The sequence below is a fragment of the Ranitomeya variabilis genome, chromosome 4, assembly GCF_051348905.1.
Source record: "Ranitomeya variabilis isolate aRanVar5 chromosome 4, aRanVar5.hap1, whole genome shotgun sequence".
In the NCBI taxonomy this organism is placed as follows: domain Eukaryota; kingdom Metazoa; phylum Chordata; class Amphibia; order Anura; family Dendrobatidae; genus Ranitomeya; species Ranitomeya variabilis.
Genome location: NC_135235.1, coordinates 311,786,663 through 311,801,109, shown reverse-complemented (window position 1 = coordinate 311,801,109; position 14,447 = coordinate 311,786,663). Strand labels below are relative to the sequence as shown.

The 14,447-nt window shown below is 40.8% G+C and overlaps 1 protein-coding gene across 7 annotated transcripts in view; it reads left to right on the top strand.

Moving 5' to 3' along the window:
- Positions 1-14,447, top strand: part of PRDM16 (PR/SET domain 16) — an 868,945-nt gene that overhangs the window by 440,879 nt on the left and 413,619 nt on the right. The gene's annotated exons all lie outside the window — the stretch shown is intronic.

Below are 14,447 nucleotides of genomic sequence, written 5' to 3'. Positions count from 1 at the left end.
ACTGTGCACTTACAATTGCTCATTTTGCCTTTCTACCTATTTAATTCTTCTCTTTTCCAGTAGGTCTGTGCCATCACATGATTAAAAACTGACTAGCTGAATCCTAAGCTCTATGTAGAAACAGTAAGTCTCTTTTTTCTGCATGTGTCTCCCTCTTCAGCTCCTGACTCAGCTGCTCCACTCCTCAACCCAGCTAGGGACTTTGCAGTGAAGTACAATTGTAGTTCTAATGATGACTCATGCATGGAGAAGAGACTTCCTGTTTCTACATAGAGCTTAGAAGGATTCAGCTAGTCTGTTTTTAATCACTGATTGAGAATCTCGGCAAAGGGACAGAGGGGCACCCAAAATAGGGCAATGCCATCTGGTAAAGAGTAGGTAGCAGTCACCTAAAGGTGTTGTGTGCAGGCACATGGAAAGCTGCTGCTGCTGCTTCCCCGCGGCTGGAGGAAATGGTTCTTCCAGACATATAATGGCAAAAATAGATGCTGGCATGTTTAGGTGGGCTGCACTCCAGGAATGAAGAGGTTGGGATTTCAAAATGTTTTTATTATTAATACTAACACGTTTCTGCACCGGACTGGCACCTTTCTCAAGGTATAAAAACCAAGTGAGTCTCTTGGTTTTTCTACCATGAGAAAGGCACCTGTTAGGCTCATAAACGCATTGGTATTATTAATAATAAAACCAGCTTGAATTTTATTCATGTGATGTCATAGACCTAATAGAAATGAGAACAATTAGCGGATAGAAAGACAAAATGAGCAATTGTTAGTACACAGTGCTATATAATATTATGATTGCAATATATTAGGAGGATGAAAACTTTATTAATAAAGGAAAAATAAACAAGTTATTTTATTTTAGGACAATGAGCTCGTAATTGTTTCATTCTCTACCAGCACAGTTAGTACCGTATCTTATGCCATCAGGATACATATAAGGTTTATTCCTCATGAAATGCCCCTGCTGCCATTTATATTATGAAATGATGGTAATCTTCCACACAATTGAAAAGAAATCCATGTTTCTGATAAGGATTTGAGGTTTCACACCCTCTTGTGACTTGAAATGATAAGAAGATTTTACATTCAGTATGTATTTCATCAGTCTTTGTGTGGTGACATTTTATTCCAGCCTATCTTCTATTTGTCTTGGCACGCCGGGACCCTCAGCTTTATTGAAGCAATTATGGTTCTTCTGAATGATATTCTGCTTGACATCCGGAGTTTGTTTTCTTATTTAACACTTCATATTTAAAAACTATAGTCCTAAATCTAAGTTGTTTTACCTTGCATAGTGGCGTTAAAGAGAAACTCCAATAAAGATGGAGGTATCCCAATATCAGGCTATGTACATGCGACATCTTTTAGACAAGTTTTCCTGGGCTACCTGTAGCTGCCTTTGGTGCATACACTGCTTTAGAAACTCTCATGTTCTGTAACTTCTTTTAATGGATGGATACTCTTCATTCATATTCTGCCAGCACTACCGGTGCTGGAACTGAATTTTCCAAATTTCTTAGCAGGCATTTCTCCTACTATGAACTGAAAACCCATCTCATTGGTATGCCTGTATACAATTTGACAGCAATGGAAAGTGAAAAGTAGTAGCAAGTGCTGGCTGCAGTCAGTAAGAGGCCACTCACCCTATGGCAAGCACAAACGCCATGACCAAGGGAGGTTAAAAGCCAATCCTAATGAGTAAATGGGCCTACTAATCAAGAATCATCTCTTTTTAAAATGGTGCTTTCCAGCTGTTTTTTAAACTACAACACCTAACATGTTGGCGTTGAAGTTGCCAAATTTCGGAGAGACACAAGTTGCAGTTAACTGTTTTCGCAATATACTTCGGATGAGCAATGCAGGAGGGCAGAGCACATTGCAGAAGGACCTTGCCGCATTGCCTTACCTCTCGGTGACCTCCGCAGGGTGTGACGGCAGCTTCTGCCTCTGTTGTAACTCTCCCATGCATTGTCACATTGACTTCTGGCCCCGACTTTTTATGTTCTTTTAGATCTAAAATGTGCGCCTCACATTACAAGCTGCCCAAACATCTTTCCTTCATTTCCTTTTAATTTAGGTGAATCAGTGTTAACCCGGTAGAGCAGGATATTGAAAGAAAAAAAAAAGATCATTAAATAGAACATTTGCTTAAAAAAAAAATTAAAAAATAAATCACCGGTTCTGGAAAAAAAAAAATGGTGAGAAAATAAAATATATCAATTTCTGCTCCTTCTTAATAGTGATTTTCAGATGCCCTCTACAGTAGATGATAGACAACCCATTGACCAAATGTGGTCACCTTAAATCAGTCAGCGTGGGCTCCGTAATACCGATGTCTTGGTTTGATCTTTATTGTCTTGTCACTTCTTCCCACCAAGCTGTCACGTCATGACAGGTTCTAGTTAGTCAGAGATGAAAAAGAACAGTTGGTGAGGCCTCGGGGCCCGTACTAGGAAGCTCATCTTTATCTCCTTGCCGGCATCCTTCATAGAGTGATTGGCCATGGCCATCCATAGACATTGACCTTACATTTCTCATTTCATGATATCCAGCCTTAGGGTATGTGCACACATGATTTTATGATCAGTTTTTTTAGAGCAGATTTGCTCCAAAAAACACCTGAGAAATTATTAAAAATTTATTTAAAGACTCTTCCTATTCATTTGTGTTGGAAAATAACTTTGTTTTCTTTTTTAGTATTTTATACGTTTTTTTGCATTTCATTCATTTAAAGTGTCTCCTGCTGGAAAACACTCCAAACCAGGCACTGTCCACTCAGAAGGCGGCATCTAAAACTCTGCCAGAAAAATAATCTTCCAAAACACTGCAAAATTGCATTAGGAAAAAGAAAAAAAAACTTCTCCAAAAACTCCCCAAGAGATTACAAACTCCATGTCTTTTTTAGGTGGTCCAGATGAAATGCGCCTGAAAAAGCTCCACAAAAAATGAACCTACTGCACCGCAATGTAAAAAGGGCATTACCGTACACTTGTTCCATCTTATGTCACTGTTTTTTTAATTTCTTCAGGGTTCGGAAACCTTAAAGTGGTAAAAAGAAGTAATGTGTTCATTCTTTGGGTGGCTTTATTTGGAAGCCACCCACTCTGTATACAAGAAAGTTTAGTGGAAAAGAAGGAGCCACCACAAAAAACGACTGAAAAGATGCCGGAGAATATGCTTCAGGAAAACAACCTTCAGCATTACCCTAAAGCGTTGTTTCCTTAGAAAATTTGACAGTTCTGCCCACTTCCTAAAAAAGCCGTGCGCACATGCCCCAATAAAGGAGCTTTTCCTGAAGCAGTTTCCACTAGAAAAACTCATTTTTTGATGGAAAAAAGAAAACTCTGTGTGTACATACCCTTATAGGTTACTTTCTCCTAATGGTTAAATCCATAGTTTCAAAAATATGCTTCAACTTTGACAAGATTAATATGAATAGCAAAGTTTGAACCTTTACTGCAAAGTAGAACAAAGCATTAAGACACTTGAGTTTCCAGTCTTCTCATTGGGGGTATCCCCAAGTATCTTGTTTATTTCGCCGATTTTCCTGTACCTTAATAGGGAATTATAAAATGATACTGCGGTTTAGGATCCTCTTCTCCTAGCCAAAGTAGGGAGCTAGTCTTTCTCTGAAGGATCTGTCCAGTATTACAAACGCAACACATTGATGTGAAAGGGCACTGTGCAATGCTCGATCTCACCTGTGGAGGCACTGCATGGAAAGTGAACACTTATTGTCAGGTTTGCCCATAAATTACAGCTGGTCACTGAGAGTCCCAGAAGGTGAACGTTTTATTCTAAGATGATAGTGAAAGAAGTGGTCCCCTCTAGCAAGTAGGGATTGTCCAAAGCAGAGAACCATGTTTTGTTGGTTCCAGATGTGTCTAACCCCCTTGTCCACTAAGTCACAGTAGGTCTAGTGTCTACCACTTCCTCAGAATGACAAGTATAAAGCTTCCTTACACCACAATAAGCACACCATGAAGAGCGAACCTTGGGACTGGCCTAAACTGACCTTGACTACCCAACAAAAGCTCAATTTTTGGGCTATTTTTCCAATCAATGGCTCAACACATAATTACATGACATTTCGCTTTTATCCATGTCCTAATATGTCCTAATAAAGTATACCAGGATAACCCCTTTTTTAAATTAAGTAGTCCCCCTTCTAAAATAAAAACAACAAATATTGACCTCCCTGACTGGTTTCGAACCAGCGATGTAGGAGAAAGGTCTCATTTGACATTTTTATGCTATGTGAGCCCTGCAGCCAATCATTCTCTATTGGGCTGCTGAGTGCTCCCTTCCTCCAATTCTACAAAGCTCGTCCAAAGGAAATGAAGATGCCACAGCCCAATAGCGGCCACTGATTGTCTGCAGGGCTCACTTGGCATAACAATGTCACGCAAGCCCCAGGAGACCTGGCGCTGACATCACTGGTATAAAGCCCATACAGGGGAGGCAGTTTATGTTCTCTTTATTTTACAAGGGGGGATTACTTCATTTAATAAGGGGCTTGTTAGATCCTATTAAGGTTGTGCAAGATAGATGGCAATGGGCATATACAATTGCCTATACACTCCAGACATACCGCCATTTCTTTCTTTTAGTCTTGTAACATTAAACCATAATAGTCAATATTTAATAATTTTCAATTTACAATCTTTGCTCTGATGTTGCAATATCTTAAAAGTGGAAAAACTTGTTGGAATCATCATCTCGGAGGCTTCGGCTTTCCATCCGTAACTCTGCATTAGCTGGAGGTGATCGTCCACTCATAACATCAAAAGAGAAGATTTTCCGTGTTAAAGAATAATAGGAGTTGACATTTATCTATTGGTATTTGTAGGTATGAGAAAAGAAAAAAAAATGATCTGCTGAGGAGGAGCTGTCATTAATCATCCAAGAATAATGAGTGTCAGGAGCTCAAGGTGAAAAGTGTAACTTTACATAGTGAGGTGGGAAGACACAAGTGCATGTCACCGTGCCATGTTTGTATATCCAGCGCTAGGATTAGAGCACAAGGGAAGGACGTCTTTTTTTTTTCAATCACATGTTACATGTAATTTATTTTCACACTACAGGGAACTTTTTACGTTTTTATTCTTAGTTAACATCACTGGTGCGATGAAATGCGGCCTTTGGTGTAAGTAAAAAGTTATACGCCATTAGACATTAAAGCCACCGACTTTCTTCTTAGATCAGAGATAGGTTTTAATGATTTCCGAGGTTCTTGAGACGTTTCAGCAGCAGCTTCCTCTTAACTCTTTCTTCATACAAGTTCTTGACCTGTAATGATTGTGTCGATGTTTCTACTGTATACAGGATAACATCCATCCCTGATTGTCCACATATGTGTATCACATCCTTTTACCTAACGTTTCGCGCTGTGGAGTGCCCTGTGCTTTTTATTTTTCTTTTCCAGTGATTAGTATCACGAGGTGTGAGAAAATCTGTAGACATATAGCATGTCCCATAGGCATATCAGTTGTGGACAAAAATGTGTTTCCCCTTAAAAAGAAAATAACAATTCTGGATCTTGTGATCTTAGATCTCTACATTGTGTTGTTCAGTTGGTATTTTCCCAGAAATTCGTGAATAAATTGACAGGTGAGTGGTGCCGTTCACATTGTCAAATGAGTGTGTCCCTCATTCTAATGGGAATGTTCGTTATCAATTACACAGGTCAACAAAAAAAAAATTTTTTTCTGGTGTCCAAAATATTTTAATGAATTTGGGTTATTTTTGGGGTGCTGATTCTGAATATGTCATCAGTTTTGCCAGATTGGCTCGTTTTTGACATTTTTGGTATCTTATTTATAGCACTTGTTGGTAAATGCGACGCATCATCTCATTAATTTCTTTGGATTAGTACTTGAACTGAGCAGTTCTCAATATAGTTTTGTGTTAATTAGTGTTCTAAAAGTTTGTTCATAGCTTGATTTTTGCACTAACTTTATGTTGTTGTCTGTTTTCCAGTGAAAAGCATGAACTCATCAAGAAGAAGTTGTCTTAACGATCCAGACTCATTCTGTTACATTTGTGGTGAATACACACTGCCAAAACATAGAAGAAACATAACAGACTTCGTAAAAAAAGTGTATTTTGCCTATTTTGGGGTTATGCTTGGGGACCAAGACAAGTTTTGGGCACCACACATAGTGTGCAAAGCATGTATCGAATTATTACGAAAATGGAGCAAAGGACAAAGAAAAAGCTTCAAATTTGGTGTTCCAATGGTGTGGAGAGAGCCAAAAAATCATCATGATGACTGTTATTTATGGTAAACACAGGTACAGGCACATCTTCACAATGAGGGACAGGCCTTCTTGCAGAGTCCATGTTACTCCCATTTTCGTTTCTTATGCTTATTGAATCCTTGCACTTGCACTGCACAGAAATAACAGTCATCAAGATGATTTTTTGGCTCTCTCCACACCATTGGAACACCAAATTTGAAGCTTTTTCTTTGTCCTTTGCTCCATTTTCGTAATAATTCGATACATGCTTTGCACACTATGTGTGGTGCCCAAAACTTGTCTTGGTCCCCAAGCATAACCCCAAAATAGGCAAAATACACTTTTTTTATGAAGTCTGTTATGTTTCTTCTATGTTTTGGCAGTGTGTATTCACCACAAATGTAACAGAATGAGTCTGGATCGGTAAGACAACTTCTTCTTGATGAGTTCATGCTTTTCACTGGAAAACAGACAACAACATAAAGTTAGTGCAAAAATCAAGCTATGAACAAACTTTTAGAACACTAATTAACACAAAACTATATTGAGAACTGCTCAGTTCAAGTACTAATCCAAAGAAATTAATGAGATGATGCGTCGCATTTACCAACAAGTGCTATAAATAAGATACCAAAAATGTCAAAAACTTGAGCCAATCTGGCAAAACTGATAGCATATTCAGAATCAGCACCCCAAAAATACCCCAAATTCATTAAAATATTTTGGACACCAGAAAAAAAAATTTTTTTTGTTGACCTGTGTTATTGGATCATTTATGCTGGCAAAATAATAGGCCAGTAAACAAGCATTAAACAACTTCTATACAGTCGATTGGTGATTGTTTCATTCTCTGAATTCAGCCAGGATAAATGCACCATTAGTCAATGCTAGAGATGAGCGGATTGGGCAAAATTCGAATTCGCCTGTTCGTGCATTTTTTTCCCTGGAAATCCAATTGGTGGAGGAGTTGTTCTTTGCAAATTCAACCTTCCTTATTATGGTCTGGCTTTTTCTTCCCTAGCACATAATAATCATAATATGTACAAAAATAAAAAAAATTGTTATACTGACCTCTCCGCCCCTCCGCTACTCACCCTTCCGGTCCTCCCGCATCTTCAGATCCCGTGCTGCTCATGATGAAATATTCATGTCTCCCGTACTATCCCAGGACTTCTGGGTGTCATGGCATCCGGGAGGGTACTGCGTGTAGCAGGTCATCGGCATCATAACAGAAAGGCTCAACTTTTTATGTGCAGAACCCTCCCATGTGCCATGAACATTGCATTGAGAGAAGAAGAGGATCTTAATATGTGGCGAGGACTGGACGGATGGCAGTGATTAGCGGAGGGGTTGGAGAGGTGAACGATGAGCAGGAGCTTAGTATAATGATTTTTTTAATTTTTTAACCTTTGGATGGTCAAAAATGGTTGGCCAGTGGCGAATGTATATTTGTAAAATTAGAGTAGAATTCAATTGCAATTTTTTTGCTTATCTCTAGTTATTGCATAACTTTTGAGAGTCCGTTATGCAGCAGATGGATGAGATCTGACCACGTGAAACCTCTATGGGGTCCATGGCCATAAGTGCGAACGGGTAACTACCAGTTGGTACTTTTGCTGTGCTATCGGTCACCTTGGAGTTACTTGTTGATACTTATAGCCATGGAGCTGTGACCAGATTATGACGCAATGAGCCAAGGTGATAGTCATCCATTGTCTGCGTGAGGCTAAGCAGAGATTCTTCTCTTACCCTATAATTTAGGTATTATCCAGTAGCATGAATAATCACACTGTATGGAGCGATATAATCTACAGTGGATCCCCCCGCCTTTTTCTGACCCCACCTGACATAATATTAAACAATGATTATGTTAATTACTTGGAAAGATAAAAGAGAAGGTGCTGTAATTTTATACACTGACTCCCTGAAAGGCTCCTGCTATATTTTGTCACTGACAACAATGCAAACTGCTGTAAGGATCTGACTCGGAGAAGGGAGGGCATGAATGGAGAGCCTCCAGTACTGAATGGGACAGGGAGCAAGTTCTTTTCTTTCCTAAACACTAAAACTTGCTCAGCATAAGCTACTTTCGGAAAGAAAGGTCATAGGAAGGGCTCGTGAGGGATTCAATATTCTCTCTGATCAGTGCGAAACTCAAGTCTGAACTAGTGAAGGACAATGCGCAACTCGCTGTAAAGTGACCGCACCGGCTTGATCAGACACTGTTCCTTTTCATAAGTTTTTAGACAAAGTTTTTCACATTATGGATGTCTTAATTAAGTTATCAAATGATGTGTTTTCAGGAGGTCACTGCTCCTCTGCCTCCAGTCCTCATTCTAGCCAGGGGCCAGTGTGCTCCTAATGATTGACAGTTCAGACCAGCGTTATTGATAAGCCATGACCACTCTGATGCTACAAGCGGAGGCAATCCTGCTTCTGTACCATTGGAGGAGTACAGAGGCCCAGATTGGGGGCTGAAAGTGCTCCCCAGTAATCCGGCCAACTTCAGAGCAGCGCTATCAAGCTCTATAGGAAAGAACCAGTTGGCACTGAGCTCCTTGACTAGTAGTCCGGCCACCTCTGACAGACTGTAGATGTGATATGGCTTTGTAACCAAGCAGTAAACAATGCAATTAAAAATCCCACCATTCTTGAGAAAAGATAACATTTTTTATAAGATGTAAATTGCAAACTTCCTTGTTTTTACAAGCTCTTTGCAATTTTAGCCTTTTAAGAAGTTGTGACAACCCCTTTAAATGAGACGTCTAATTTACAAAATCCATTTTTTATTATACCCTTTTAATGAATTCTTGATTAAAGTGGTTGTCCAGGCTTGGGGTACAAATATGCAGTTTTGCGAATCTTCAGAAAGCATGCACTGTGCACTTTGTGAATTCTCTGGTGTCAGCAGTCACGTGACCACAAGCATGTGATTTGCATACTTTCGGCCACATTCCAACTAAACATGTCTGACCTTGCTCAATTCACTTGCAGTGAGCGAGGACGCACACGTCTACTCAACACATGACTGAATGTATGAAAATTGCGGACTTGCAGTCACGTGCCCACCACTCCTGGGACAGGTGCTGGAGAATCCTGATAGTGTGAACTGTGCTCAGTGTGAGGATTCACAGGTCTGCGGTTATATATAGTGACTGCAAACATGTACTCTAAAGTAGGACAACCACTGAGAATCTAGTATTCAGTACACTCACCTATTGTCTAGACTGGAGAGCTAGAAGGAACATCTCTATCCCTTGATGACCTTCTAACACAGACAGCTCCTTGATTTTAATGAGCCCTGTATAATATTACATTTCTATTTCTATTCTATTTGAGACAGTGACTGGTGTCACATGTGTTTTCCCCCAGGATGTGCATGGAGGTGTATTGAGGCCATGGGAGTGCATTGCAGTCTGTTGTGAATTCCGTTCTGGAGCTCCCTCCTGTGGTTGCTAATGGTATTTTTGTGAGTTCTGCCCTTGGGCTCCCTCTGGTGGTTTCGAGTGGAACTGCTGCTCCTTTGGGTAGCTGTGGCAGCTGCCTTCACTAATCGCCTTGCCTGGGTTTGTTATTTAAACCTGCTCTGGGCTTTAGTTCATGCCAGCTGTCAATGTTCTTGGTTGGATTTGGTTCTCTCCTTGGATTTCTCATATGGCCTGTCCTTGTCAGCAAAAGATAAGTTTTTGCTAGTTCTTGTTTGTCCATTTGCTTGGACTCTATTGCTCTGCAAATATGTCTCTTTTTGTCCAGCTTGTCACTATGTCATATTCAGGCTAGCTGAAAGCTCTGGGAAAGCAGATTTGCCCCTCCACACCGTGAGTCGGTGTGGAGTTCATTTTTGTAAACTCTGCGTGGATTTTGTAGTTTTTAATACTGACCGCACAGTATCCTTTTCTCTCTGTCTATCAAGTTTAGTATTGGCATCCTTTGCTGAAATCTGATTTCATTTCTGTGTACGTCATTTCCCTCTTCACTCACAGCCAATATTTGTGGGGGGCTGTCTTTCCTTTTGGGGTTTTCTCTGAGGCAAGATAGCTTTCTGTTTCCTTCTTTAGGGGTAGTTAGTTCTTAGGCTGTGAAGAGGTGTCTAGGGAGAGTCAGGAACATCCCACGGCTATTACTAATGTTGTTGTTAGGATTAGGGACTGCGGTCAGTAGAGATACCACCTTCTCAGAGCTCGTCCCATGTTGCGTTTTAGCCACCAGGTCATATCAGTGTGGCCTCTTAACCACCAGGTCATAACACAGTCACAGGCGTAGCTGTGATTGCAATGCAGAATAAAAGTGAGTGTTGATCATGGGCAAGCTATTTGTCCAAGGCAGATTTAAGAAAACCTGCTGGGCTTTTGTTTTTGAAATGGACTACAGGATGTTAGTGGGGCAATCCGTTTCCTTCCTGGCTGGGTTTTCCAGGTGGCCTAGGGCCACAGGTTGCTTGTAAAAACCCCTGAAGCTGAGGCTTGGGTGTGTCAGTGTCAGTGCCAGATTAGTCTTTTGCAAGAGTGCAGAGCTTAACCTGTGTGAGGCAACATAGAGTAGCCAAAAAGCCAAGGGAGCTGAAAGGCCTGGCACCCACAGCGTCACCGCGGTGCAGTTGCCCACGGCAAATGGTCTTGGAGGTGGACTGGCATGTTTATCAACTGCAATCTGGAGGATATGGTTCCCGGCTGCGATCCAGAGGATATCATGTACTGTGTATTGCTCTGAGTTGGACATTGAACCAAGTTTTGCTTTGAACTTTGCTGCCTCATCACTGCATAGTGTGCTACCTATGCACTACATCTGCTACAAGGAAAAATAAAACTTTCTGTCAGGTTGTCTTACAGATCATAGCTGATTAGTTTGGATCCTAGCTTATGGTTGGAGGTGGGATTGTCCAATATCCATTTGCAAGATAGCTTCACTTTTTATATGGGGATGTATCATCATCTTTGTCAAAATATAGCATTCGGAGAATTTTAAAGGAAACTGTTATCCAGATTATGTTCCCTTTGCAGGACTTCTGTTTAATATTCTTCCATTTCTGACATTTATGGCATACTGCCATGCAATTTTAATAGATACAGGTCCTAGGACCTTTCTTGTGAATGAGGCGCTATGTGAAAATAGAGAAGGTTGCGACTTTACAGCTTTTTATTAACTTCTATAGGAGTGCCAAAAATTGTTTTGCAAACATGTTTGTTCCCTCTGGGTGCTGTAAGATTTCAACTATGGGAGGAGTGTAAGCTTTCTGTGGTCAAACATGTGACCTGACAGCCGAGTGCCCACAATGCTCAGCTGTCAAGTCATATGTCTAACCATAGGATGCTCATGACTCTCCCCTAGGTGAAACCTTATAGCACCCTGAGGGAGCATGCTTGCGAAACAATTTTTGAAACTCCCATGCAGAATTATGAGCTTAGAAGAAAACATCATGTTACTTAAGTTCAGCACAAAATATGTGTTTATTTACAAGTTGCTGAAATGTTTTTGTAGTTTAATTGTTGGAACGTATTTTTTCCTTTAACCACTGCAAACAATGCCCTATCCTAAAGTGCTTTATTAGTAGTTCAGATATTTAATATCTTTTATAAGAACTTCATAGTAATATAGTCAGAAATGGATGTATTTTGATCAAAAATGTAATTGAAGACCAGAACAAGCTGCATGTTTTCTGACCGGCGAGGGCGGCGCTATTACATGAAGCAGGAATTTAGGCATTCACCAGATTTTAAGTTAAAACACATGAAGCTCACAAACAATGTATACGTTTGGAAGTGTTTAGAAATGTGCGTTAACATAGTATAAACAGTGTAAAAGCTTTCTTAGCGGATTCGATAGAAAGAAAAAGGAGTCGAGTTTATTTTGTTTTCTTTCCGCGTCCTAAAAATGTGATGCACGAAAAGTGCACATCAAACCGCACAGTCTCACAGCTCTTTTTATCATTGACAGTTTATCTAGAGGAGTAAAGAAGAGGGATAACGTTACCATGTAAATGGAGCGGTCCTGATCTGTCTCCGTAACATAATCAAATTCAACTTCCACTACAGCTGAAGAATGTTAACGTATAAACTGTTTTTCTATGTGAGTCGCATGGTGTTACTGTCATATCATCTCTCCGTCCTTTGCTCATCCACTTCGTAGTCGTGAACATCGAAGAGTAATGCCCCATTGAAGAAATCATATTGGGTCCCGGTGCTGAGTTTTGTCACATAAGAAGGTTTTTTGCTGGTATTTTCCTGCATTTATCCCTTTTGTGTGACCAATGGGCTAATTCCCCATGTGTACTGGTTAGCACTGTTACTTTGCAGCGCTGTGGTCCTGAGTTTAAATTCCACCAAGGACAACATCTGCAAGGAGTTTGTATGTTCTTTCCAGGTCTGTGTGGGTTTCCTCCGGGTTCTCTGGTTCTCCACCTTGGCATACTGATAGGGAATGTAGATTGTGAACCCCAATGGGGACAGTGATAATGATGTCTATAAAGTGCTATGGAATATGATTGCGCTATATGAGCTGTGAGGCAGTGACTGATGTTACATGTGAGGTTCGCTGTGTGTTCCCCCAGGATGCGCGCAGGGGCGTATTGACTCCATGGGAGTGCATTGCAGTCACAGGCAAAGCTGTGATTGCAATGTGGAATAAAAGAAAGTGTTAGTCTTGAGCAAACTATTTGTCCAAGGCAGATTTAATGAAACCTGCTCTGGGCTTTTGTGTGTTTGAAGTGGACTACAGGATGGTAGTGGTTCGGTCCGTTTCATTCCTGGCTGGGTTTTCCATGTGGTTGAAGGCCTCAGATTACATTTGAAATCCCTGCAGTAAAGGGGTTGGGTGTGTCAGGTTCAATGTCGGTTTGGTGTTTGCAGGAGTACAGAGCAGGAGGCTCTGCAGAGCTGCACCTGTGCGAGGCAACACCGACAAGTGGAGCCAGACAGCCAAGGGAGCTGAGAGGCCTGGCACCCACAGTGTACACAGCGGTGCAGTCGCCCACAGCAACTGGTCACGGAGGTGGACTGGCATGTTTATTGGCTGCAATCCAGAGGATATAGTTCCCGGCTGCGATCCAGAGGATATCGTGTGCTGTGTTTTTGTGAGTTGAACAGTAAAGAGACGTTTTTGCTTTGAACTTTGCTGGGTCACAGCCTCATCACTACTGCTACTGTTGCACTACAGAGCAAATAAATTTTTTTATTAAATATGAATAAATAAATAATGAAGTTTATCTGGAGATCTCTGCCCCATAATAAAAAAAGGAATGAAATTAAAGCCCTCCAGCTTAGATGGATGTTGTCTGACCAATGATTTAGCTGATTGTTCTGACGGACACTTTCTCGGTTTTCTCGCACATACACAGGAGTGCTCCTTCTGCCTCAGTGCTCACACATGCTCTATGAAAGCGCCACTGTCAGACATTTCTGGGGGCGGCTTATCTCAGGGAGAACAAAAGGACCAGTAGTCCAGAATCACACATGCTGGTTCCTTAAAGGGGTTGTCAAGTCTAAAACTACAAGTCTGCAGTCACTCTATATTACTGCAGACTTGTGAATCCTCACAGCGCACGCACTGCACGATGGGATGATTCTATGGTGTCAAGGGAGAGAAGAGCAATCACGTGACTGCAAAAATGCGGAGCGTATGCATATTGTATACTTGCAGTCACATGACCACTGTTCTTGGTGCTGACACCAGAGACTCCTCCGATCGTGCAGTGCACGCACTGTGAGGAATCACAAGTCTGCAGTAACAGAGTGACTTCAGACTTGTCTTTTTAGTCAACCCCTTTAACTCTCCAACAATAATCTGCTCTTGCACCCTATGCACTATATACAGTCGGCCGAAGCCATCGATATGGGAATGATGGTTACTGTGCCTGATTCATCATTTGTGATTTATTAAAGTCCCTTTTACTTGACTTTTAGTATTTGCTGATGTTTTTCGTGGCAAATTCTTCAAAATGGTTGACGCCGTTCATTAATTTGATGCAAAGTCAAAAATACTCTTAATTTTTGTCTTTAACTTGCTTCTGAGACCTTTTAGCACGAAAAGTCAAAAATCCTTTAAAAACTCACCAAAAAGCGTCAAATTCAAAACTTCTCCAGAGGAGAACTGGAGTGAGTAAAAGTCACATTTCATCATGATCTGTCTAGAATACTTGGATAAGCAGAGCTATCGAGGAAAAAATAATAAAAAAAAGACTTAAGGAAAAATGAAAACTTAAATTATG